The sequence below is a fragment of the Clinocottus analis genome, unplaced genomic scaffold (genome assembly GCF_023055335.1).
Source record: "Clinocottus analis isolate CAN_PGR_092001 unplaced genomic scaffold, fCliAna1.0.p SCAF_3, whole genome shotgun sequence".
Lineage (NCBI taxonomy): Eukaryota > Metazoa > Chordata > Actinopteri > Perciformes > Cottidae > Clinocottus > Clinocottus analis.
Genome location: NW_027176042.1, coordinates 19,691,790 through 19,718,478, shown reverse-complemented (window position 1 = coordinate 19,718,478; position 26,689 = coordinate 19,691,790). Strand labels below are relative to the sequence as shown.

Here is a 26,689-nt window from a genome sequence, read left to right as displayed (position 1 = left end):
CTCCTTTGAATCCAGCCCTATCGAGTGTCGAGGTGGTCGGCTTCAACCGAGATGCCGCGCGGCGTCGGCGCGGCGCCGAAGCCTCGCTGTCAATTAGGCCGCTCTCATTTTGATGCACGCCGATTCATTTTGATCGGGTACCCTGCGCGCCGTGTGCAAAGAAACGTGTTTCGGGTGAAGACGCTCCGCCTGCGTGCGTTTCTATGTGCGTCCCGGCGGTTGTGATCCCACACCAGAGATATGAAAGCAATTAATCCTGGTTTTTTTAGTCATGGTAGCGCTGATGCACAGAATAGATTTCAACCAAAAGAGAAGGAGGAAAAATATAAGTTCACGCTCGGCTCCAGTGAATAAATGTATTCCCGATGTCTCAAACAAAACAGTTTTTGTCAAGGTACAATTACCTCCACAGAGAAGAACCAATACCCTGAAGCATGCCAATAGATTTCTCCACTGCGCTGGGTGTACAGATGCATTTTCTCTCTCGTTCTTCATTAGTACTCACATCAGAGCCCGCAGTTGGTTTGTAACAACAACAGACAAGCACAAATTAAATCATCCACGAGGGGCGAGCCTTTACATTCAGTTGGTGTCCTGCATCGCCTGCTTAACGCTGCTCCATGTGCATTATACGAAGGATAGTTTCAAGCCAGCAATCTGATTCGTTAACTGTGCATGAGCAATACCAACATCCTGTTGGTAAATAAAAAAAAGTCTCCTGGTTTAAAATGTGTATCATAAACAGCAACACAAGTGCATTATTTGCTGTAATAATGTGTACTTTGCTGATGTGGGTGTTCTACATGGATGTGAATGTGCCTCACACGCTGAGCTCTCATGGTAATGGGCCCACCATCCAGGTAATGAGCGCTGCAAACTAGCGTTGGGGATGAATGTTGCGGTATGTTGGTCAATGCTGGATAAATAATAAACGTAAAATAGGTTTGGGCAAAATAGATTTTCATGTTTCCATAATGTCACATTGGCAACATGGTTGGCTAATGTTGTCAGGGACAACATTTAGGTCTGGAAACAGGTTTATGCCCAAGAAGTTTACTGACATTTTGCCTCTTGAAAGGAATGAATGAATTATTGTATATTTCTTTCATTAAATGTGTGGTCCTGTGCTTCTTAGGCAGCCCAGTTCACATCCTCCATGTTCCAGGTATCTGTACATTTCCCAGCGCAACTCATCGTCTGTGTTAAACTCGATGAACAAACGATGAAAAGGCAATTTAATCTGACAACAACTGAGCAAAAAAAAACCCCACTCAAGTCCTGACGATACACTCGTGTGCAACACATATCCAACACACACTTTTTTTAAAAGCAAGTGATCAATTCAAGCTTTCGATGCACAGGTCACTCCACAGGTCCGCCTCAGACTGCAATGTCCCCCCCAGTGAGTGATGGAGGTTAGCATCACTACCAATCTCACCCTCTCTGAGCGGGTTTAGCTGAAATGTCACAGCCCGGACACCAAACATCAACTGTGTGTGCAGTCTGTGAACTCACATGTCGATATGGCTGAATGAAATGAAAACATATTTTTCCTTCACAAATCCAAAACCAGCCGACATTAGCCAACGCACTGCCAGATCGCTGCGATATTTTTGATTAATGGGGCCGGAAAAAGAGCCGACAGCAAATTTGAGTAATTCTTGTTTTACATTTGTTGAGCAATGTAATGTTTTGTTTGACAACACTGACCTTGAAATAGGTCTCCCTTTATAACGCAGTGCGTGAATTATGACTTTCTACATCAATAATACTCGAAAGGCTGATGCGGTACCCCCGTGTTACTAAATACCTGCTCTGCTGATTCACTTACAAAACTATTTTTCGTGCGATCAGTTGTTGAAATGGCCCCTGCGCTGAGCTTTATGGAGGAGGAGAAAGAAAGGACAGGAACAAGGTGGTCGATGTATCACCTAAATAGAACAAGGGACAGGTGAGAACATGTACCTATCAGGCAGATGGTGGCAACAACACGCATTCAATTCACACAATGTCTGCTAACCATTTCGAGAAAATGGTGTATTGCGTTCATCTGCCAGCCTTTACACCGGTTCGCTGGATTTTCAGAAACACCCAAAACAAAAACGGCTCCGGAATACATAATGGCATCTGCACGCTAAATGAAACGGAGCAGCGGCGTGGACCCATAATAAGATGATTCGACATCGAAATAGCTTTGTCTTTTGCGCCATTCGCGTCCTCGTATGTTGGGTAACGAGAATATGGCGCGCTTCAAGGAGGTGGGTGACGAGGAGGAACGCACGAGCATCGAGTGCACTGGAGCGGAGGGACCTGTTGGCACGGCAGCTGTTTCCCATCAGAGAGTCAGAACAAACAGAAGGAAACACAACAACGGAGATGCATTGATCAGACTGGACGGGCGGTTGTGACAGAGAAGACTTCTACAAGTCGATGTTCGAATGCATTTCTTAAGATATGATGTTAGAGAAAGTTAGCAAAAAAGTTACAGTAGTTAAAACTTTGTTTGCACAATGTGAATTTAAATGTAGCCGTGAGGTGGCTAGCTTATAGAGTGCTTCAAATAAAGTCGCATTTAACTTTATTATCCAAAGAAGAAAATGCATTGGTCAGAGGTTGTGCTGTGTGGGCCTGTGAGAGTCTGTTTCAGTCACAAGTCATATACAAAGACAAATTAAAATACTAATGTTCCTTTTATTTATTTATTTTTTCTCATGTGGTTCAGTTCAAGGCATCAGAGAGTCTAATGAATGCCATTCAAATGTTTCTGTGTGCACTATTCTGCGCATGTACTTCTGACTCACTCAGGCATCTGAAGGCTTTCTCATTGCCGAAGCAGCGCGGCTCGCTGACAACTTAACAGTGTCTTGTCTCCAAACAGGGCCCCGTTATTGGATTAGCACAAACCCTTACAACACTCGAGACGCTGCCAAAAGCAACTCTTCCACAGGATGCGAGGTTGAGGCAGTGAAAACTACAACCGTAGTCGATGCATGTCATTTCACAATGAGACTAAAATTCTGAACTGCCTGTGCGTTTGAGAGAAAGTCTTGAAAATACATGCACTTGAGCCTAGGGGCGTTGTCAAAAGCCAGAGAGGAAAAGACAAAAAAAAATGCTACAAGGTTGTGGGTTTGGCAGTGTGTGCGCGATAAGATAAGGAGACACAGACAGAACGAGAGCCTTTCAGAGAGACAGAAGTGGAGGTGGGTATTTACAAATAAGAGAATATTATGACTAAATGCAGACGTATGAGTCACACGTTATCTGAAGTTGTACATCTGTGCATAATTGCACGCGTGTGAGCCGGCATTCATGCGTGAACATGCTTGTGTGCAATTTCATCTGCGTGCCGTGTTTTCCTCAGAGGAGTACCTCTGCTACCAATTAATCACCTTTGAGAGAACAATTTTCAAAAGGTTTTTTTTTTTTTTTCCCCCCCCCCGAAAGAGAAAGGCTACATTTACATTTTCAAGGGGTTTCGATTGCGGGCTCATTTAAAATGTCATGAACTGTGTTTTACTAAATGCACGCATGCTAAGGTCATACTGACCTGGTCCGCTCTCCTCAAGAGACTACTAATGAGGGAGGGAAACTCGCGCGCCACGAATACTTTTAATGATGACAGGCCGTGGTTAAAAAAAATATTTCATTATGGGCCCGAGCAGGGCTTGCTGACCCGTTGTGACCTCGCGTCATCTAAAGGAGCACAGGGTGGGAGAGAGATGACAGAAGGGTGCTGACCTTCAAGAGAAATGGATCTTCTGTCCATCCTGATGGAGGGATCCTCCTCTGGTGCTCCGCCTGAGCTTTCTCCCCGTTTTTCTCCTCCGTTAAAGTGGTTTTCTTTGGCGGGAGTGTTCCCTTAAACCCATGCGAGGGTCCCGCGACACAGGATGTCGTGTGTGTGTCGACATTGTAAAGCCCTCTGAGGCAAATTTGTGATTTGTGATTGTGGAAATATATGAAATAAATTCAATTGAATGTGAGCTCAGTCATAGAAGAAAAAGAGAAGATGACAGAAGTCACGTAGGATTTTCAGCGGAAAACTGTAAGTTATCTATGCTGACAGGATGTAAGTGGAAACGCGTAGGTCCAAACTTGGCTTCACGGTTATTAAAAAACTGTCTCTTAATAAATCCCCAGATCTTATCAATTTTGGACCCGGTCCAGGAGACTGTAGGACACATAGAGGTGATATTGATACACATTTTCTCACTGCGCAACAGCGAGTGGCTAAACGTGGGCTGTTATAGGAGGAGATAGAGGAAGAGGACAACCCCTTCCAACCTACAGTATTCCTCATGTGTTGTGGTGTCTTGGACTGCCGCCAGATCATTATGGTCTGTCTGAGCACCTCCAAACCGTGACAAGGGCACGCAGCATTTTACAGCATCCAGCAGTCGCACAAACGACACAAAGACGAGACCAAACAGGAGCCAAACACCACAGGAAGTTTAAAAAAAGGTGGTTATTTGCGACTCATCGGGCGAAAGGGGCGTCAAAAAAGTTTTTGTGAATGAAACGGCATCTGTAATGTCCTCTCTGAAATCCCTCAGCGTTTGAAATCAAAAACATATTTTTGACTGAGGGGCGGCACTTACACTTAAATAATGCAACACGCCGGCTTTCTTGATCCGTCACAAAAAAGAAGAAAAAGAATCGCAGCCTGAAAACGCCTCAGTCAGCATTAAACACATCTAAGCGGCAAATTTGATCCCAAAAACGACGGCGTTCACAGCAGGTTTGTGTTCGCTGCACACAAACATCGCAGCGGGTTGACGTCGACGTTCAAACAATCATGCTACACGTGAAGATTTTTACAGTTTAATCTGCTCCAAATATCCCTCGTGAGTCAAATCTTTATTCGGCTGCGATGCATCTAATTGAAGCTGCATTGTGATAAATAATGCATTTTGGTTTCCTGTCTCAGCCATTTCGGGAATGAAATATGCAAACATGAAAATGACTTCCATAAAAATAAAGCGAGGCTGATGGGAGTGTTATTACAGAGCCATAGCGAAACAATTTGAGAATGCAGTGTGTTAGCGCGATACCGGAGCGGTCCAGCGCGATTGTATTTCCCATGTGTCTTATTCTCGTCCACTCAACTGTAAATCTGATCCGACTCGGCCCAAAGAACTGCCTAATATCCTCCTACGGCAAGTCTGAGGACCAACACACGCACGCACGCATGCAGAAAATGCTAAAGGACACAGTTATCCGTTTATTTGTTTGAAATTGTGTCGTGCCGGGCTCAAGAAAATGACATGGCAACTGCATGAATGTAGTCCTGGTCTCCTGAGGGGTAATTTACAGTATGCTGTGGACGATAATGGATGTTATGCAGGAGAGGCCGAGTGGATTCCATCTACCGCTGTCCATCAGTGAGCCCGACGCTGCTAAATAAATAACAAGTTTACACCCAGTGTGTAAATTCTCTTTATTGAATCGACCCGTTTTTTTTTTCTTTCTCAAAATGTATCCTTCAGAAAACAAATCTAATCACGCAGCTTTTGTCCGTCGGGAGAGGCTGATTTCGCAATATGAAAGAATGTTATCTGTACATTATTAACAAACATGAGAGGGGGAAACGTGGCGGAGGGATGAAGGGAAAGAGACGAATAGGAATCAGTGCAGCTCAATCCTGTTAGACACGACTGATCGGAGGAACGGAGGATCGGTGGATCGGTGGTTCGATCCCCTGTCGATGTGTCCTTGAGCAAGACACTTAACCCTAAAATTGCTCCTGTAGCTGCGCCTACGGAGTATGAATGGTTGATGATACTGATGTGGCACCTTGCATGGTGGCTCCTCCCATCAGGGTGCGAATGGGTGAATGATGTCATGTAGTGTTAAAGCGCTTTGAGGGGTCGGAAAAACTAGAAAAGCGCCATACAAGCACAGGTCCATTTACCACTTACTTCTTGAAAAGCTCCAAATCTGTCCTCAGACCCAGTTAGCCGGCGCTGACGGGGCAGCGTTACAACCACATCATATGTTGTTCATCAGAGCAGAGAGTCTGCTACACGTGTGTGCTGTCAGAGATTTGCTAAGTGTTAAAAACCTGCACGGCTGGCAGAACCTCGTGGCCCTCAGAGGGGTTGTTGAGTAATTAATCTGAAAATAGCCGGGGCAGCCCCCCCCTCACCCACCCACCTCTCCCTCCGCCTTCGACTGACGGGGCTTTGATTGTGAGACAGGCATCTGATCTCCTCGCGCCTTGCTGCAGAGGCTTCAAGAATCTGCCTCACATCTTCAAAGTGGTCTGGCCCTGTTCCGACACAGCAGAGCCGGGCTTTTGTTTGCTCTAAACATGTTTTATCTGATGAGGCCTGCTGGCCAATCTCACAGTGTTGTCCTCCTAATCGCCTAATCTTTCCACAGCAGCCGCTGCCTCTCAGGAAAAATGTTTTAAAAAAAAAACCCTTACGAATACTGAGGTCATCTACTCTCACTACATGCTGAGTGTGTAAAAAGTAGTGTACTGTATCTGTAGACTGTGGGCACAGACAGATGTGTGTATGTGTATGTTGAGGGCAGTTGCATTTAATCCCAAAGAAGTATAAGCACAAAGCTAAACTTGCTATTCAAGGGACAGGGTACAGTGCTGCTAGTGATGGATTGTTTTAGTTATTGCTACTTTATAGTATTTGTGTTTAATCAATCATCTGATGTATAAATCAGAGAAAACACTGCTGAGTTACTACAGTATTTCCACATCATGTGTATCCTTGTCCGATCATTTGAATGTCCCACTATGCATTCCTTACGATAATTCGGTGAAATGACCTTCTAAATCAAAGTCAATATTATGATCATAGAGACATAAAATTTTGCAGCCGCAGACAAATCAATCAACCTGAAGCGCAGAGAGGGAAGAAATGTTCGCGGCTCTCCTTTAACTTCAATTTTGGCTCGTTCAGAGGGTTTCTTCATTTCCAAAGTGGATCATTCAATCACTCTATCCGTATGCATAATAGACTTTAATTACAAATGTGAAATCATTACGTTTGGCGAAATTCATTATATGTTATAATTAAACATTAAAGGGACACTAAAGGGGACAATCGACATTGTCAAACACTGAGCATCTTTTGGACAACATTACGTTTTCTGTACTCTAACACAACAAACTCTTTCTGGCACTCCTAACTCTCTAACTATCACGTTTTCACCGTTGTTTTCCAGCAACAAATCACCTCTTGTAGAAATCTTCAGGACGAGAATTCTACTTGAGTGAGACTCAAAAACAGACGGATCAAGTAAAAGGTAAGAAAAATATTCAATCTCTCTGTTAGGTCATTTGCATAATGTTGTTAGACACTTAAAATAAAAACTGGAACGGGTCAGAGGCCAAAATAAGCACTTACATACTTACTTAGTGTGAGGTACGACTTTGCAGCGCTCAATACTGAAACAATCTTTAAAAAAAAAATCAAACATTAGATTGAAAAATGACAGTTTCCCTTTAAAAATTAAACATGATTGAGCAAGTTAAGCTCTACTTATATTTGTTTTTGCTTTCAATACTCGATAGCAATTTGTTATGCAGATTCTTTTAAAACACTTAAATTAGTAAAAGAGTGTCACGGAGGCTGTATTTGAAATATGATGCATTTCACAAAACTGCATGTATTGGTGGACTGTTGTGTAGCTGAAGACAAATCAACAGCGCTGATTTTTTAAAATACATATGCTGAAAATGTTGGGCCACGAGCAACAACACGTTGTGCTACCGAAAGGCCAAAGTGCAGTACATGACCGCTTGTAATTTAGAAACAGTGTCACCATTATATTGTTTATTCACTAGAAAGCTTTGATTTTTCAGGTCAGTATTTTAGTCACAATTCAAAAAAGAAGCAAGGAATTCATCATCTAAAATGCCTGTGCTATATGTTATGGTTACTTTATGGTATTTAAGAGTTTATAAAGTCTGGTGATGATACATGAATATCAGTATCCGCCTCACAAATCCAGGATTGGTCGGACTACAATGTATTGTACCGTCATTGTCATCATGTGCAGCATTGTATTGTTGGTTATCTTCCTTGATCCTGTAGTAGCATATGTGTGCAGCTTATCAGAGCGTGTGTGTGTGTGTGTGTGTGTGTGTGTGTGTGAGGGGAGGGAGAATCTGACATCTTCCCACATTAAAAAGGTGAACCTGACAGAACTATTGAGCTGTGGCGGCAGGCAGTCCACGCTCAAACCCCTGAAATGTTAGATAAAGACGTAGCGGGGAGAAAAGCACCAGTGTGATGCGCCTCGTATGAGGAAGAAGACTCACACTGGTGGATAAGATGCAGTCAGAGGGGAGAGATATGTTTCAAGTGCTTTTGGATGGAGTGTTGCAATGTGTGAGTCTGTGTGTGTATGGCCATTCCTATACTACTTTCCATCCATACATCTCCATCCCCCAGCACTGCATTAATTCTCCCTTTTTTTCTGTTTTTTTTTTTTCATTTAAGCCACTGAGAGGAGAAAGGAGGGAAGATATGACCCAGTTTTATTTCCTCCAAAGAAAACAGACGGAGCAACAGAGAGAGATAAAATGAAGTGAGAGAAGAAGAGGAGCGGGGAGCATCGCCCTGAATGAGAACAGAAAGTAATGAGGGCTCATTTCCATACACGGACCTACATCTTTTGGCTCACTCGCAATGATCACCACCCCACTTTGGTCAAACAGAACAATATCAAGGCAATCTCCTCCGAAAACTGTCTGCACACAAGACTCATAGGGCAAGATTTACTGAGGCCTTTACGCCTAGTTTTCTATGGAGATGTGAGGCTCTTTGCTCAGAGCACGCCGTCCGAAAAACACAAAGTGTTAATAATTCTTATTATTGAACCAAATGTCTGAAAACACAAACAAATAGTAAAAGAATGTTGAGGTTTGTGATCATCAATAATGTAAAATCACTACAGACTGCAACAAAACCTCTCTATCTCTTTCCTTGTGTGTATTTATGTGCAATTTTTATACTTCATACATCTCCTTTTTGTGTGTACCGTGAACGTTTTCACTGCCTCCTCATACATTCAAAATGGCACGTAGTATGATTCACGAGTATCCGTAGAAGTTGTTCTCTTCTGTTGTTGGCCATTGTGGAGATTTTGTTCTCTTTTTTTTCCCGTGGAGCGCAGGGATTTCAAAGAAATCCCACTTCTGAACTGATGAGATCTCCTTCATTTGCTTAAATATCCATTTCTTGAGTGCACCTGGAGCCCTTTTTGTCGGTCTACAGCAGTAGACCTAATATTACAAGAGTACACATGTATACAGAAGCCTAATGAAATGGCCTCGTGGTGGTTTTATAATAAGAAGCACTCCGACATCACGCCACAACAGTGCATCAATGAGCTGGTACATGATGTGAAGAACACCAAAGTACTGTAGGCAGTTCCTTCCTTGGAGCAACATACTGGAGGTTTTTGTAGGCTGCTCATGTAAGCTGCTTTAGAGCACAGAACATCTGTTTACGTCAGAAAGGAGACACTTGACTGAGATGGAAAGGGGGCGATTTATCCAGTGTAACACAAATCAATGTTTGGTTCAGGCTTCACAGAAACATGATCAGAGGGATTATCTTAGGAAGAAGCTGGCAGCCATATTTGGTAAATTTTGTTGAAATGAAATGCTGTGGATAGTGTGTTTCAAAAAAAAATAACAAAGTTTTTTTTCTTCTGTTTGTTTGAATTTGGTTCTGTTGTATAACATTTAACAATATTCCGCCTGCAGTACTAAAGCAAGAAGGTTGTACGGGGTTATTGTAAAATGTGTGGGCTGGAAGATTTTTATAGACTTTCTGCTGTTGCTGACGCTAATTTTGTACCCACACCTACAAACACGAAACCTCTGCTGAGCAGAAGGCCTTTTTTTTTTTGGGCTGTGTTTGCGATTAGCGCTGCTTTAATGTTCTAATTTTATGGTCCTGATGCTTCATATTTTGAAATGTCCAGACTGAGACAGGACAGGCATGCCATAGTCTAAACAAAACAGGGAGAGTCCAGTTATTCCAAGTTATTGAAAAAATGTACTCCTTAATCTCTTTAACGCTTATAAGTAGTCCCCATGTGTTTTTTTTTAAGTGGTCTGTCGTCATTTAATAAGCATTGACAACAATGTTAAATGTCCATTCATACAAGATGAATTACTTCCAATGTACTTTGGCAAAGATAGTCAAACAAGTGTAACTTAATAATACCTGGGTTCCATTTAGATGAGCCAGGGCCCTGCTGGAGTGCACGCTGGCTTACTGGCACAGCTAAATGGAATGAAGCCAACAGCCTCAATGTTGGGCTACACCGCTTTTTCCATCTTAAACAAGTCAAATATCTGCGATGAAAATGGTCAATTTAGGAGAGTTTCTAAAGAACAGCTTAATTTTTCTGTGGTAAGACTGGCGACCCAACTATCGTTAGTACAGCTGCATTGTGGGTAAGGGAGGCGCCGGGTTTTGACAAGGAAGAAGATGATGTCTCGGTATTAATAGTCAATACATAGTCATAATTAAATGAGGAACAATTAAAGTTTATATGAAGACCAGCCTGAAATTCAATTTATTAAAAACTACTGTCATATGAAGCTACTAATTCTACAAAGATTATTGTGAACATTGCTTTTTTCTTCTCTGAGTTGTGTGAGTCTTCAGTCTGAGCCGCTCTCATGAATCCTGCAGTCAGCCTTTCCAGCAATGAGGCTCTAAAAATGGGTTTACTAGGAAAGCACAATATTGGATTCTTGCTGATAGTTTTCCAACAAATGTTGGCCGATTGTCGATGCCGATACACTCACAAATATCTTTTTTCCACTTAAATGCAGAGAACATCAAGTCTCTCCTGTGGTGGAATTAACATATTATTTATGCCTCCTGGCAGATGCTGACAACAAATGACATAGTTCTTCAAAATGTGCACATTCACTGGGATAGATAACTTCAGCTACAAGTAAAACAGGACGAAAGACCAAAAGTTTTGTTCTTTGGGCACGCAAGACGGAATAAAATAATGACATGCACGCACGCACGCACGCACACACACACACACGCACACACATTTATTATAATGTAACATATGAGAGTCATATTGGAGGAAATGTTCCCATCTGATTCAAAGGTTGCCCAGGTTGTTTTAGTTTTTATGTGGTAATAATAATCTGAAAGTCAATGATGGGTGAGTCCGCCATGAATAAAAGGCATATTTTCTTCATGGGAGTTGTTTTTGTATCGCAGCATTTATATGTTGGCGAATACAACCTCAAAAAGTGCCACATACGGAATATAGACGTGCGAGGGAATCCAACCGTACATATTTAGCAGCCAAGTGTGCTCTCTGCCTGCTTTGTAACACACCATTTCTCATAAAAGGGCCACAGGATATGAGGTCCAGACCTGGTGTGCTTTAAAAAAAAAAAAAGAAATAGAAAAGGCAATCGTTTATCTGCTCTGCTCCTGTGCAGCTGTACAAACATATGATGCATGGACAGGTCCGTGATGATGAGACCAGAACTGCTGGAAAGTAGCAGAAGCGACACACTGCAGATCAAAATACTATTCAACCTCTTTTACGGTGAGCAAAACTGAAACATGTAATGATTCTTAAAAATACTTAATAGATGAATGAATGCCTTACTCGTGTGTTAAAGGGGTCTTACCTACAGTATTGTACGTATCCGAGACACATACATGTGTGTTTTTGTTCGATAAGATCACAAAGTATGTGATTCTCGTGAAAGGTCACCTCATTACTGCTCTCGCATTAAGCGATCCGATTTAATTTTATGCCACATTGACCTTTGTTTCTATTTCTGTCCGTTCTGCAACAGTGTACCTATAGGCGAGCCCTCACTAAGCTGACATTTCCACCAAAAATACTACGCACTGCACTCGGGAGAGGAGGCGAGGGGCACTCGGGCATTGACGGGGTAGTTAGTGGAGTACACCATGTTATGCATTTCCGCCCGTTACGTTTACACAAGCCTTCTTTTTCTTTTCCCACCGGACCTTTACGACCGATGTGAGCACGTCCCCACATGATGCTGATTGCTCGACTGAAAATCGGCAACTATTCAGGCCGCTTCCATTAAATCATCTGCGGCTGAATGGCTGCTGAATGGCTCAACACCAGCTGGAACATTGACGGATACCAAATACTTACCCCCCCGACCCACCGCCACCCATCCCCCTCACCCAACGACCCTTACTCATGCTATAAGGTGAGGCCGACAAAGAAATAGTGTATCGACACGAGTAAGGCCAACACTGTTTTGCGCTGTGTTAGTGCAACATTGTCCCAAAATATACACATCAATGTGAGACTGAAATATCCCCTTTGAATTGTGTTACTTTCTTCCAGCATTCATATCTTTCTCGGTGTGGCTTCAAGTACGGAGCAAGTTGACAAGTATTATTAAAGATAGCCAGTCAGAGCAGGTGACATTCAATAAGCTTGCTGCCCTTTCATATCACATTTATATCCCCTTTTTCTATTATTTTGGGCTACTTTACTTAATGCATTTCTTATTTTTACACCATGATGGAAGGGAAAATGGTTACATAATGAAAAGATCCCCTCTGAGATAAGGGGAGTGTCGGCTCACGGCTGGATTGTTTGTGGATGTGTCGGCTCCTGCAAAAGAAACGCAGCCAAAGCATTGAAACTACTGAGCAACAGTTGCCGAAACAAAGAGTTGGTCTGCACGTTTTGTTTGTGGGTTCTTTGTCTTCCACTCGGACAATATCTCAGTATCCAGGAGAGCAAATGCTCTTTTTTTTTGCACATGGATATTTTGTCATTTATTCTTTTTGTTGGCAGAACGAGCGTCAATAGTGATTTGTTGTGTCAAAACCAAACAAAGCCAATTGGCAAGAGGTGGCTGATCAATAAGGAAAGGATAATGCACTCTATTTGAAGCTCACCACAATATCTTTGGGGATTCCTATATCATTTATCCTTCTATCACACCCAACCCTTGGCTCAATATGGCTCAAGTGGCTCAATATTTAATTACAATGTATCAAATGACATTGTGAAAACAATTTGTCAATATAAAAGGGGGTCACTTGAATCTGACGTTCTTCCTCAGCTTTACTAAACTTCATATAGTTCCAGCTTATTGATTAGATGTTCAGGAGCAACTTAACTCTTCTGGGTCACTTTCACTGCTGCAGCAGGAAGCTCTTTCAATAGAAAACCCGACTGTACAATACCAGCAACAGCAGACAGATTCATAGTCAACAGCGAGCTAGTATTAGAGCATTTAGCTGCTTAAGCCACACATTAGCCTTAAGACTTGAGAACAGAAGTAAAAAAGTGAATGTTGGACCTTTATGCATCATCACGACCTTTCGGCAATGAGCAATTCACATAATTGTGGCCATTCTGATGTTGGGTCATGTGACTGGCCACCTGTGCTGTGACCATTTGGAAAATGTGACTTTGACAAAACAACAAATATCCTGGAAGCCAACGTTTGCCTCCCAAAAAAAACATTATTTTAGATTATTCCATTCAAATGCCGGTCCAAATTAAACACAGAAATGAATCTCCTGGATTTGCAATTGTTGTTAAATGTACAGGGATATAGTTAGTGCATAATCTATTAGTCAGAAGGGCCATGATAAAAAAAAATTTAAAAAAACAAGACCCAGGTTGAAAAATACTGAAATGGCTTTTTAAGGCTTTTTGCAAAAGGAACATATTATATAAGATCACAGAGGTTCAGTATCTTGTGGCCCAGTCCAATATTTGAAATGAAGAGAAGCCATTTCCTTTTTATCTGTTCAAGTAAAACACTGAAAGACTTCGGGAACAAGGCTGAGCTTTATAATCTATTAATAAATACACTGGTGGATTCCCTGCTAGTTGCAGTATGTGAGTAGCAGCTGCTGTCTACATCTGAAAGTCACCGGGCACAAAGTAAAATGACTCAACCTTCAGAGGGGTCAGACATGAAGCATGTTGTTGAGCCGTGGATCAACATGCAGTACGGCCACAGACCAGCAGGCGGCACTAGCTCGTCCCAAGGAGGTAAATTGCCTCATCGTCTCTATAATTAACTGGCGATGGGAGTGGCCCGCATCACTGGAGGGACAATCTGATTGGATCAATTGACACCTCTGGCTTGTGATAGGTGATAATGTCCTATTCTGAGTGGATAATGCAGAGGTAATCTGCCCTGTGGAGATCTCCATCGCTGCCGAGCCCCCACCCAACCCCAACTCTGTTAACAACAGATAATAAGATTACGGCCCGGCTCGTGGCTGATAGAATTAAGACTATATCAGGGAGGTAGATCATTTCGAGCTCGAGACACGCATTGACAGTGTGTCGCCTGAGCTCGTCAGTAACGGACGTGCATCCTGAATCGTGATATTGTGTTAATAGCATTCAACGGTTTTCATCAAAGAGTAACTGCACACTTAAACGCGTTGTAGGTCTACTGGGATGAAAACACATGAATACTGATGTTGAAATTGAGATTTCTTACCAAATTTAGAAAAACATGGCTCAAAACCCCATTTACTGTTTTAAAACAGCTCAAATCTTACGTTTTAAGATAGAGTCCCAGTTTTAGACACATTTACGTAATGATTAAAAAAGAACGTTAACTCCCCCTTCGCCCTGGCCTTTCCTCACAGGGTGTGCCTGTACACATGTTCATTCCAGCTGTAAAGTTGGGTATTTTAACATGGCGGTCGATGGGGATTGACTTCCTTTTGAAGCCGGCCTCAAGTGGCCATTTGAGGTACTGCAGTGTTTGGCACTTCTCTGTTAACTTAGCACCAGAATTTGCCCCTTGGGCTGAACATGTACAATTTTGTTAAATGTTCTGTAGCCTAAGAAACTCAGTCAATACATTTGCTTCGTAAGCAGTGACTATAGTGACACACACACACACAGACAATGAAGCAATCACAGCACGCCTTTATTGCATCCACAAAATAAAAGAAGAAAAAAAAAAAGCCAGCAGCACGTTGTTGATATAGTGCTGCTCAGGTTTTAACGGGTGCAGTGAGGATCTAGTCAGCTTGAAGTGATAGAATGTCTTCTGAATCTAAATGCTATAATCTTATCTGCCCACTGGTGCGGGAAGCAGAGAGGCACTAAATTCCCTTGTGCTGATTGGCTCTGGCATCTTTGGAAGAGCCTCACTGGCGCGCACACACACACACACACACACACACACACACACACCTACACATACACACACACACACACACACACACGTATTGGACATCCAGAACTAAGGAGTTTCTCTGGTTCTACTCCTCTGATTTTGTAATTTAGAGTGAAGATTACAAGATTAAAAAAAAAAAAAGAAAGAAAGACACTGCTGTATCTTGGGAAGCTATCATCTGCTTGGAAAGGTTGTTTTAGCTGGATGGCTTGCCAACTTAACTGGCCGTGTTCAAAGCTGGCACTTATCGAAATGTACTTGGATTGTGTCTTCACTTTTTAATTTACACCAGCTGACATCACAAGAACAGCTAAGAATTAAAATATGTAGGGAAGTTAGTCTCTTCTCCTGCATGTCATTGTTGTATCTCCACAGACAGTATAAACACAAGTTTGATCTTGATCTGTTTCAATGCCCAAAAGGTAAGATCAGTATTCATTTTACACAGGAAAGTCTCTTTATAGGTCATTGGGACCTCTACTGTGAATGTGATAAAGATGTATACAGCCTTTTCTGGCACAACAGGCATCTGTGACATCTGCAAGATGTACTCAAGTGATGTCACTTGAGTCAGCGTTGGTTGGGGCTGAAAAGTCGAAATGGAAAAACTGAAACTCCAAGTGAACCATCGGCAGTAGTAGCTGTAGTTTAGACTCCAAATGAGAACGCATCGAACACAAAAAGACTAATATCTTTGGTTCTGCGGCATCGGACAGATAACCAAACCTAGTGTGAAAGTGGTTTGTAACAAAAGAAGACGTTCTGCCGCTGATCAGATCAGAAAACGTTTTTCTGGATGGCAAATACAAATTAATGATGTATTTTGTCTTTTAATTTGTAGAACTTGTCTTCATCCTTGGCCACAGCTTGTCAAGAATAAGAGTCAAACAATATCGCGCACTGTAAACTTATTTAGTTCCTGGTTTCAATGTCACTGTTTTCAGGAAACTGAAGCCGCGGACACAGAATAGAAAGCACACGTTATTCTGAATGACTGTCGGCAAACTACAAAGCTTTACATTGTCAAAACCAGTGGAAGTGGCTGTCATCGTGCCATCGATGTTTGTGGAGCCGTGACATGAGGTACGTAGTGAAAGTACAGCGTCAACTGGGTACATTTCAGGATTTTTTAAAAGGGAACTCTCCTCAGTTTAGCGACCAGTTTGTCCCTCTATAGCTACACATTAAAACATTATACATTTCAGTGACATTGTGTGTAAAGTTCGGCCATGTGCCACGAAAAAAAAACCACATTATTTTTCTTTGAAAAACAGTAACCAAGGTGCAGATTTAGGATTTATTTTCTTAAAATTACGAGACATTTACATTTTCCACTACATCTTTTTTTTTTTGTTGCCATTTTCTACTGCAATTACTTAAATAATAGATTAAAGAAAAAAAAAACTCTCAGTATTGTTCATCACTGTGCGTATTAGGGTCAGATACAGATTAAAACTTTTTCACAATGTTTAATTATAAACACAGCTTTTGGCTTTCTTGGCTGCTGTCTGATAACATGAATAATTGATCCCTGCTCAGTGATCCTAGGAGGTTGATGTATCAACAAAATCTCACAACATATGCAATATTTAAAGATGCTGAAACTTTCATGAGAGGAGGTGAATATAATGTAATGCTAATGTGAATGTTATGGCAACCTGTTTTACATTTGACTCTTGATACTCAGGGGAAGGATTGAACACTCTCTGCCTCACTTTGCTTGTTAGCACTTACTCTGTCACACTGCATTATCTACGCGTGTGCGTGTGCATGTGCGTGTGTTCTTGCTATTTGTCCCAATAGTACTGTGAATAGCTGCTACATTTCAAATGGTTCAGCAGGTAAAAGGGAAAGGTCAAGACAAGACAGACAGAAAGAGCAAAAATACATTCCTCCAGCTTTTTTTAAATTGCAATTCATCTGATTTCGAGATGTTAATATAACGCCACTGGACCGTTCTGGTTTAAATCGCTTCTGCTTTTGAAAACAAGAGTGTGCAACAGGAATTCCCACTCCACTCCATTATCCAAACCGCTTATCCTATTCAGGGTCACGGGGGGGGAAGGAAGAGGGGGCGCTGGAGCCAATCCCAGCTGACATTGGGTGAAGGCAGAGTTCACCCTGGACATGTAGCCCGTTTATCGCAGGGCACATACATAGAGACAGGAAACCATTCATGCTCACATTCACACCTAAGGGCAATTTCAGGGCCTCCAATTAACCTAAGCTGCTCGTCCTTGGTTTGTGGGAGGATGCCGGAGAACCCGGAGGGAAGCCACGGGGGGGGCGGGTAACGTGCAAACTCCGCACAGAAGGACCGCCCAGGAGTGGAGATCAAACCCGGCCCCCCTCTTGCTGTGGGGTGACAGTGCTCGCCGCTGCAGCACGGGAGGACACATTTGTAGTCTCACTTGTAATAAGACAATATGTTCTTGAGATACTAAACATTTTGCAACAAAAGCGGCCAGTATAGTCTGAGGATTATGCTATCTAAGGATTCCACATGAATTGGAGGAAACTGATATCCAGGAAGTCTTACAGTGACTGCCAGCATTTCCTGCCTCGAGCCAGCTTTTCCCCTCAGCCCCGTTGCAGCTCGCACGAGCTTGAGGAAGCCTCAAGGACAGGGGGCGGCGTCTCAACCAAACTTGAAGTGAGTTGGAGTGAAAGCGACACAGTGAGGTCAGCCTGCACCCTGCGGCGTCACCTGTTCCCACCTGACACACACAAACTGGTACAACCTCAGAAACCAGCTGCTGACTCAGCAGCGAGGGGGAGGTGTTTTTTCTTCTTTTTTTCCCCCCGACGAGGTGACAGCACGAGTGACTGAGCCAAACGAAGAGAAGGTAAGTTAATGTGAAGTGTGTTTGGTAGAAAGGGCACTGGGGAGGGAGGAAGGAGGAGAGAGAGGGGGGCCGCCAGTGGAGTGGATCGAGCAGCTCAATGACGGATGCTAAAGAGAAGAGGTAACACTTTGTTTGAAGGGCTGTCTCGCTGTTTTGGCGTGCAGCGCAGCAGTCATGAACATTCATAAAGACTCCTTCATGTTCATGACAGGTGCCATGTCAGTCCTATGCACTCCGCTCCAAATAAAGTGTTGCCAGAGACGTTAATGTCAAGCGGACAGGGTAACACAGGCCGAGAGAGCGCAGGGGAAGAACACAGATAAGAGCATCGAGGAAAAGAAGATGACGTAATCAAGTAAACCACATGAGCCCCGAGAGAGGATACCTTGTAGTGTTAGCGTCTGTCACATAAAGGAGGGTGTTGGTACTGAGAACCATGCAAAGGTGTGATGTAATTAAAAATGTAAGCCCAAATTAACCGCTGGGGTATCTTTGTCGGAGAGTTGAGCCTCCTGGGCAGACCTCCTTCTCTGAGCACTGATCCTGCCTCCTTTGCAGACCGGAATCCTAAGCTTCTGCCTCACTCCTACCCTTTACAGTGAATCTCCATTTTTTTAATGTAGTATAAAACAATACATACATACATGTATAATACGGTTAGATTAAATCAAGCATTCTGATTGGTTGAGGGTGAGTCACGGGGTGTAGTTTATCAAGGGTCGCCGGCCCTCTGCTGCAACAACACCCTTGAACAGTACATTATTGAACGATACAGTACTGCCTCTCGTACCATATTGCTAAAGTACAACCACTTTGAATTCTGGTCACAGTCTCGACAGCGTTCATTGTTTCTGTCACGTAACTTGTGTACTTTCGTAATGGTATTTTTCCGTGGTTACTTTAACCCAAATGACAACCGAGATTCCTGTAAGGACGGAAGTTTATTTTGAAAAGACAGTATGCATTAAATGAGTGCAAAATGACACCTGTTGGAAGAAAAGTAGGCTATCATACGGACCACTGTGTGGTACGATGACTGACCACCACGTTCATTTTGCTGGCTGCCATTTAAAAATAAATAAATATATGAAGTGTTGTCGGGGCTGCCAGCTACTATTCTCAACTTTTGCAAATGGAAAAACCAAAAGAGAACGCTTCCGAGCGAGTCAAGCTGTTCCATGCAGTGGAAATGCAGCAGTTGTTTACAGTATTAAACTGTAGTGAGCATATATACTCAGCAGGGTACGGGACACATTCCCATCTCTATATTTCTGGGAGCGTTAAGTGTTTGAATCGAGGGGTGACGAGTCTGTTTAGAAATAAAAGTATTTCGCACTTTGAAAACTGGGACAGCTGCGCTTTCAGGAAATATTGTATTCAATTAAGAAGCACTTAAACGAAGCGTGAGGATCCGTGTGAGCTGGAGACATTGAAATAGTCTCAAAATGTTACCAATCCAAGCGCACACATTTAACAATCAGTCACTCAGTACAAAATAATGCCACAAATACGTTCAGACATTTATACACAGATACAAAAATGTACATGTGAAGCTATAGTTAGAAAATGTACGTAAAATATGAATTGTTAATAGGATTTTGACGTGTGCATTTGTGAAACAGTTTTACACTCAATTGCTTGGTATTTGTGTGTAGTTTGTAGTTTGTAACACACATAAGTGAGTACCCAGTTAGGCACACATGGTGCTTTTTAGTTTGCAGAACATGTAACACACATTTGTGAGCTATTTGAGACTAATTTTACGCCGTATTATTTGCTCTCCGTTGCCTCGGCTGGAGCTGCCTCCCTGGATAGACGTTCCAACCAGTCTGGTTATGAACCGCCGAGCTCAGCCATCCCTGAAGGCTGAGACGCTGCCGCTCGGGGAGACGCCGCAGGTCATGCAAATGAAATGCAGTCCATTATGTGCGCCGAGAAGACGTTCAAACAAGAATGACGAAACAACTGCAGTTCTATGAATTCTGGATGCCCACCAGATTATTTAACATGGATTAAATATGTACGCCGTGCAACCATAGGATGGACGGATGGATCCTGGAGGGACGATCTGGCAGAGCTGCGAGGCGGTGATGTTACAAATTTAAGTGGCATCAAAATAAAAAAAAATATTAAACACAAAATTTGTATTTTTTGTTGTTGTTGTTGTCCCATGTTTTGTCAGAGGCTTAGAAAGGACTCGTGGTTTGCGGAGCAGATATTTGTCCTGAGAGTTTCTGATGGGTTCACACGTTCTCACTTTTCTCCCCAAAGCAATTACTTTTTCTGAAAATATGATAATATGGTATGGATGTGTTTAGTCCCATCACTAAGTGTGAGGAACTATACAAAAGAGAAAATGGGACAAATTAGTATGCAGGTTGGGAGTTGGGCGGATGTTTTTGTCAATCAATGTTATTTGGCTGGAAGCACAATGGATTACGGGTCCGTTTTTAGGGCGGTCCTCTAGAGACATATATTCAACATAAATTCTGTACAATCTCGAGAATATATGTTCGAATTCAAGACACCGACAAAGACTGCGATGATAATTCTGCGTGGTCTGTCAGTCCTAGTCTTAAATTTCTGGTGAAAAAGCAAAAACAAATTTTCTCCGTTTCGTAAAACAGCTTCTAATCAGCACGACGTCATACACCTCCGTGAGTCTTTAGTGCTGCATTCAAAAAGTCGAGAAAAACAAGATGACAACAGGTTATGTTCTGCAGAGGCTCAGAAATAGCAGAGATTGTTTCGGGCTCTTACGGACGTGCACAACCTCTAGATGATGCCAGCTCGTGGGTCTCATAAAATATTAACGTCGCTACCTTGAGGGAGGAAATGGGCTTAAATGGGAAATAAAGAAAAGTGTTACAATAGCCTGGAACTCTGCAGAGGGAAAGTGTTTTCGGAGACTGAAGCATAACCATCAGTAATGAGCAGGCCCCGGCTCTGTTTATTTGATGAGCGGTCGGGATAGCATTGGAAATTAAATGACATCGTGCCCTAGGATTGCTTTTGTGTAAAAATGTCCCGAAGCACTATTACTCAGGCTGCATAACTGTATTTCAGGAATGTCCCTCTGTTCCCTCAGATGGTTTGAACTAAATATTTGTAATTCTAAATAAATATTACAAAATGAAATGTGTATTTTGCTGTACTAGTGTGCACATTTGCACATGCCAAATAACTTTCATTCAATCCAACCACAGTGAACTTGGACAATCCGTGTGGTGTGTGTGATGTTCAGTAGCCTGTATGCCGACATGCAGCATCCTGCACAAAAACAAGTGACTCTCTGGACTTTAATTGTAAACAAATGAAGTGTGTTCATTAGTCACCGGGTAAACAGGAGGAGGCAGAGGAGGACGCGTGAGGACATGCATGCCCTCCTTTGAAGGAGCCACCTTCAAAAAAATGAAAATATTATCATATATTATCATTATTTTGACGCCTCGTTTTGTTTCCCCGAGCAGCAAGCCTCTAAAGCCAAGCGAGTCCAAACACATCCCGGACCAATGAAAGTGATATTGATGTTCTTATCGGACTGTGAATACAGCAAATACACATATTTCACAAACTGGCGGAGGTCTCCGACTTTGGCTTTGTAGCCTGTGCACGATTCACAAGGAGAGAGCCAAACCAGGACCATTTGTTTTTGACAGTTTGTGCCCATGCAATTCCCTGCTGGAAACCTGGTTATTGTTCTTTTAAAATGAAAGAGAGAGAGAGAGAGAAAAAAAAGAGCAGTCATTGAAGCCAAAAGTGCGACTTCAAGTCCTGCTTGGGGGCGAAGCATGTTTCAGAGAGAGAAAAAACACCTTTATTAAGAGAGGCATTTCCACCTTTTTATTTCGTATATTGTCATTCATGTGTCAATGTGTTGGTTTATTATAGTGCAGACTAAATGCAGCTAAAGCACTTTCCCACCCATGCATTCACTCTCCTCTTTGATGGGGGAGGAACAACCTACCATGACTTCAGACAAACACGTTTGAGCTTTTTGTTGGTTATCTACAAACTGAGCTCACAACTACAACAATAACATAAGTTTCCAAAGTCCTATTTTCATATTTTTTTTTTGCAATCAAGTCAATGGCTGGAGGTCATTTTGAACCTGATGTCACTGTACACAATGAAGCCGCGTGACTGATGTGCGTCTCGTGGCCGGGTCTGTCGGCCACGTCGTTACAGTAGCTCATCAGGCGATGACTGCGCTCTGAAGAGATGTGTAGTGAGTGTTCCCAGGGGGCTGGGAACACTAATATGAATGATTGAAAGACATAAGTAAGAGGAGAGCAGAGCGGGAGGGTTCGTGGAGTGGTGAGGAAACAAGAGTGGGGATAAAACGAGAGATGGAGGGATGTTAAGAGACAGAAGGGAGGTGGGGAGGAGGGGTGGGGGGGGGGGGGGGCGCGACTCAGAGGTACCAAGAGCATAGGAGAAAGGGTAGAAAATGAGGGATGTAATCCATGATCCAGATGGAGGGAGGCTTGCTGCTGGGAGCAGCAGGGGATTGGGGCTCTCAGTTAATATGACGGACATGCTGGGTAAAAATAGCCCGGGGAAGCAGGGCAGGAGTCCTCTATGATGAATAATACACAGAGGAGGAGTGGGGTGTGGAGGAGAAGGGGTGGTGGTCCACTTAGATAATAATTGAATTAATTACAGGAATTCTGCCTTCTCATTACCGATCTAGTCTCCAAAATGACAGTGACAACTGCAGCCTTCTTTTTTTTTGGTTATCAACACAAGTTTGTATTTTTTTCTTCTTATATTTCAATATTTGAAGGTTGTGGATAAGTAAAAAAAAACATGCCGTAACTCTTTTGAGACCGGAGAACAGAGAGCGTTACAAAACCATTTGGGTCTTAAGAGGAGCGAGAGGAGAAACGTGGGGCTTTTATCCCCACTATATCCACAGAGACACAGGGTTTGCAGTAAGCTCTTTCTCTCTATCAAATATTTACACAGGGGAGAAATGCATTGTATAACACAGATCCCCACAGATCCGTCTGAGACACTTTGTGCCGTGCATCAATACAGGTACATTTGGTTCTATAAGTTCAACAGGGGGCAACCGCATTAATTTAGCTTTTCGTCAATGGAAAAGCTTTCAGTGGCTCCGTGTGCGTCGCCCAACATTACCAAGCGGGTCACAATACAGTCAAGGATGCTCCAGACAAGACAATATCAACAAAGGAAGTGTCAGTCTGTTAGCTACACAGCCATGAACAAAACACTATATCCCGGTCCGGAGTTAGATGAACAAGTATAACACTGCGGGGTTTCCGCCAGAGTATTGGACGCCCGGCGGCCCGTCGGGGGCCCCAGCTGACCGCCCGCAGGGTCAAAGTATCGGAGAGAGTGAATCGCATGAATTATTATTTATAAGTGAATGTTTTTTCGAAACCCAGCTGATCCGAAAAATCAGCAGTTGAACACACATCACAGCGTGCTGAGAATTACTTAAAATGACAGGAACTTATTTAAATTTCAAACATGTATTTGACATGGGTTTTTTTTTTTGTCGCTTCCGCTATTGAGGGCGGGCTTTAGGGTACAATACTACAGCCAGCCACCAGGGGGCCATCAGGAAAGAGGCTTCACTTCTGGGGAGCTGGCATGATGATGATCTTTTTATATACAATCTACAAATCAATGTTTTTAGCCCGACGCTAACAACCCGAGAGAGCGAACCAAACTGACAGTCTCTGACACAACTTATGGAATTTGTGTTGTAGTGTTATCATTTCAACAGCTTGAGTCCTTGTGTACTTCCTGTCAGCTCATGTCATTCAATTACACTGCAACAGGGAATAAACTGGTACACATTTGGAATGTTTTGTGTTAACTATGAAATGGTTTATAGCTTCTTTAAAGTCTGGATTGGCCCTTTATTCACGCCCCACTCTCCATCCTCCATTGCATTCAATTGTTTCATATTTTCCAAATGTCCAGGCTATTTTTTTGTGGATTTTCAACTGGTGATGGTTAAATATTGTTCTTGGGGTAAACACATAATAGTGATACTAAGAGATTAAAAGGAGGTATACGTTTCTAAAACATTTTGTTTCTATGTAATAACCAGTGTAGCCAACATTACCAGAGTACATTATTAACTACCGTTTGCACTTCTATGCTACACGAGGTACTGAATACTAAACGTGTACACATGCTTCTTCTGCTTATGAATGATTGCAAGAGTGAATAAAGACCCGGCGTTATAGGAACAGTGTTATTAATCTCATTAATCTCTTTCCATTATAGCTCTGACAGCTTGACAGAGTACCAGTGGGGGGGGCGGGGCTCAGCAAAGTGTCAATTTCACATTTCTGTCCAAGCTTCTGCTATCACAGGAACTGCGGGGCCCTCCCTTAATGCTGCCGTCAGTCTGCCGCTGGGCCTCTAACAACGGATACTCGCCACTGGGCCGAACTATTTTTCTGCACTTGTGTTTGATGTAGAAGCCCCTTTCGTTTCAATCACTTCCTCCATAAAACTCAACAACCTTTGCTCAGCGAATGAATGTGTCTTGTCACACCCCGCTCCCTTCACCGCACAGCAGAAAATATCCCTCCGTGAAATTTTTTTTTTTAAAAAGAAACCTAATCCATGTCAATTTCAACAATGACAGTGTGTTTCAGCCAGAGTTCCTTATTGAATGCTAGCAGCCGCCGCGGCGCATTGTTTGAGTTTTACTTGTGGAAAATTGATTGCCACGAGCATTATGTTGCTGAATGAGTTTGTTTACCCTGCTCAGTTTACAAAAAATGACGGGGGAGATGTTGCAGCCACTCAGTTCTAAACGAATCACCCTGTCTCTTAATAAGACAACAAAACAATGATGGGTTTGCCTCAGCGAAAAAAGGTAGAGAAATCATGCAGCCCGCTGTTTGACAATCTCACAAATTGACCATAATGCCTCGCTAATTGTCAATATAGCTTTTACGATCACAATGCATCGGTACAAATCTATGGAAATGGCACGCGGTAATCGTAATGTTTTTAATAAAAACTATTGTCTTTGTATGTGGCTCTCTTGTGGTCCTTTTGAGCGATTGGGTCTTTGAAGACAGCGTCTTGACTGAGACTACGAAGCACTTAAAGATTCAAATAATCTATTTATGGTTACTTTGGCTGCTTTAATCCTCACCGGGTTGTTGCTAAATCATCATATTCTTCTTCTTCCTTATTCCTAATTATGTGCGGGAACATTTTGTGGCTTATAGACTTGAAAGACTTTGATCAAATATTTTCTGCAGGTCTATAGTATACACGTGTGTGTGTCTGGGTATGTGTGTGTGTGCGTCCTAGTGTACAGTATACACACGTGAGTAAGGGGGACATGAAAGTGTGGGGCGAAGGATGTGAAAGTGGTGCGGGTCTACAACCAGAGGCTAAAAATGGACTCAAAGTGCTTGCCATCCTCTTTTCCTGCTGCAAGTAAAACCGACATTCAAATATTTAAATGACAATGCTGGTGTGACATTGAACCCTTTTAGCAGATTTATCAACTCAAGTAGAAAAAAAATGACAGGATCCGAAGTGAAAAGTTGAAACCCATGAATAAAGTGTGGGGGGGTCGGATGGGGGGGGGGCGGGGGGGGGGAATAGAGAGAGAGAGAGATAGAAGAGTGTTTGCTTTGAAATTTAAAAAGCTATTTATTTGAAGTTCTGTTTAGTGGAGCATGCCCTGCACAGAAAAACATCATTACACAAATATATGAAGCTTGTTTATCAAATCGCAAAGGCGACAAGACGATGCCGTACAGCTCTGCGGTTGCTTTTGTGGGCACAGCGGGAAGTGGTTTCAAAATACGTTTTTCTTTCTTTTCTAAATGGGTGTTTGGGTTTATTTGTGACTTAACGAAAAACCTACGTGACGTACCCTAACCGTGAAATATCTGTTTTCAATCTGATCTTTCTGTCTGCTTTGTGATCACTTAGAGAGGTGCGTAGGGAAGGGAGAACAGATGGCAGAAGGCCTCCCATTCAGTTGGGTGAAGCAAAATAAAAAACATATTGTCAATATCTTCCAGTATTGTAAAGCATAAGGTTGGTGGTGCTGTCATATATTTCTCATTGAAAAAGAGAGACTAAAAACAACAATAAATTCGTCCGTCAACGCTTTGATACCCTGTCCTGTATGCGCAATTCGAGTCAATCTACTGACATTTACACAACGTCATTTCCTACAACAGCTGGGCACCGTGAAGTTTCCACGACGTCACCACACAGGAGTAACTGGTGTCTTTGCTGGGAACTAAACTCAAATGTGGACTATTCCGATTAAAACGGAGTATCTGTGTATGTTCAAGTCACACTGAATAAACCACAGTGCCCATATTCATGGGCACTGTGGTTTATTCAGTGGTTTATTCATTTAAAAAAAGAGACACATGAACTATCACCAGCCTCATCCTTTACTTTGCTGTGCTGGGTTGCCCAGTACAGCCCTTTAACATCACACATTCACATATAGCAGAGGTTCTGCAGGCTGTACTGTGCCATACCATGCAAGTAGCATGTGTTTGCACGTTGTCCCCCTTGTCTGCTTGGGCTTTCTCCGTCTTCCTCCCACGGTCCAAAGAAGCACGCGTGTTTGGTTAATTGGCGACTCTAAATTGCCCGTAAGCGTAAATGTGAGCATCAAAGTGTCAGCCCTGTG

The 26,689-nt window shown here is 42.7% G+C and overlaps 1 protein-coding gene across 4 annotated transcripts in view; it reads right to left on the bottom strand.

Moving 5' to 3' along the window:
• Nucleotides 1-26,689, bottom strand: part of slc12a5a (solute carrier family 12 member 5a) — a 145,243-nt gene that overhangs the window by 94,911 nt on the left and 23,643 nt on the right. The gene's annotated exons all lie outside the window — the stretch shown is intronic.